Source organism: Aplysia californica, unplaced genomic scaffold (assembly GCF_000002075.1).
Source record: "Aplysia californica isolate F4 #8 unplaced genomic scaffold, AplCal3.0 scaffold00295, whole genome shotgun sequence".
NCBI classification, from domain to species: Eukaryota; Metazoa; Mollusca; class Gastropoda; order Aplysiida; family Aplysiidae; genus Aplysia; species Aplysia californica.
In genome coordinates, this window is record NW_004797565.1 from 745487 (window position 1) to 747654 (window position 2168).

The following is a 2168-nucleotide window of genomic DNA, read 5'->3' on the forward strand; positions in this document are numbered from 1 at the left end:
TATATATAATTATATACATACACTGTGCTGTCGCTGGCCCGTCGGATGACCTGGCTGTGGTAATACGCCACTTTTGGCCCACACACATTGCCGATCTACGTAAATCATTAATTGCCCCAACGAAATTGAATAACTTCTTATTCCAGGGCGACTATTGTCGACTAACTGGCGAGAAGACTGTCCGATAGAACCAAGTGCAGCGTCTTCTGGGCCCTGTGGCGTGTGGGAGCTCTGCCCTCATTTTCTACGTGTCGTTTTTAATGTAGATGTTTTACACCCCCATTGGCACAGTATAGATCATTTAGGAGGCGTCAAGTCCAGATCATCATCATTCGGTGCCTTGCCGACTGGCGTGAGCGATCATGGACCTCCACTTCACTCTGCCTTGCGTTGCAGCAATGGTGTCTGTTGTTCTTGCTGCTCCTAACCATGTTGTCATCTTGTCCAGTATCTTTTCCCTTTGTCTGCTTCTGCCTTTCTTTTCATCAAACTTGCCTGTTGTTACAATATTCTCATATGCTTAAGACCTAGATACTTTCTCCCCAACACGTGGATTGAACTCCTGCCTCCTATGTGTGACGTCTGCGTGTCTAACTGCTGCACCGCGGACGCCAGTGTTATTGATTAACGGTTTGAAAGTTTTAGAATGTCGACGTCGTAGATCTAGAATCTATCCCAAAACAATCTAAAGATAATGTACACCACTTAGCTCAGTCCTCTTTTATCGTTTCTCTTATAAGTAATGCATCCCATAAGCATAAACAACCTAATTGTGTTGACAGGGGCGTTCAACATACCATCTTACCATTTCCCCAGTTTCTTATAAGCATTACTCCCTTCTTACATGCCTCTTATAAACATTACCCTCTTCTTCCATGTCTCTTATAAACATTACCCACTTCTTACATGCTTCTTATAAATATTACCCATGATGTCTTACATGCCTCTTACAAACATTACCCACTTCTTACAAGCATTACCTCTTTTAAACATTACCAATTTCTTATATGCCTCTTATAAACATTACCCATTTCTTACAAGCATTACCTCTTATAAGAATTGCCCCTTCTTACATGCATTGCGCTGTGTTCATACGAGTATTGGCAGATAAGCATCTTCAGCGGTAAAAGCTTACTAGGCGGTAATGACGAATAGACAGTTGTTGCCTTCCGTTATCGATCACCAGAGACCTCAGCTGTGTCTGTGACGTCATACCGCCATACCGAGTGCCGGGACATTGGAAAGAACGGAGGATTCCTCTTACCTCCTCCCTCTTATCTACTTCCTCTTATCTCCTCCCTCTTCCCTCCTCCCTCTTACCTCCCCCCTCTTCTTCCCTCCCTCTTACCTCCTCCCTCTGATCTCCTCTCTCTTATCTCCTCGTTCTTATATGCTTCCTCTTAACTCCTCCCTCTTACCTCCTCTCTCTCTTATCTCCTCCCTCTTACCTCCTCTCTCTTATCTCCTCCCTCTTATCTCCTCCCTCTTACCTCCTCCCTCTTCTTCCCTCCCTCGTATCTCCTCCGTCTCACATCCTCCCTCTTCTCTCCTCCATCTTACCTCCTCCCTCCTATTTCCTCCCTCTTATCCCCTCCCTCTTATCCCCTCCCTCTTCTCTCTTCCCTCCTATCACCTCCCTCTTATCCCCTCCCTCCTACCTCCTCCCTACTATCCCCTCCCTCTTATCCCATCCCTCTTATCTCCTCCCTCTTATCCCCTCCCTCTCACCCCTCCCTCATCAACTCCTGGAGGACATCGATCTTTGACGAGGAGCAGACCAGGTGGGCATGGAGAGAAACCGGCCTACCCACTTTCTGATAAACCGGATGTTGTATTTGACTGGGGAGAACCGGTATTTGACCCGTTCCTTGCCGAGTCTGGCTCTGTCGTGGGCTGTTTAAAAGGATTATAGAGCACGACTGGTAGCGAAAGGTTTAATAACAACAACAACAACAACAACAACAACAACAACAACAACAACAACAACAACAACAACAACAACAACAACACTTATGGTTGGGGTAGTTTGAAGAAAAAGGAAAGGGGAAAGGGAGGAGGCGGAAAATTTGGGGCCTGAGATACACCCCCCTCCCCCTCCTATATTTTCCTCTTTCCTATCCAAATCCTCGAAAATACCCGTGGCTGGGGACATTTACATCATTGAGCTT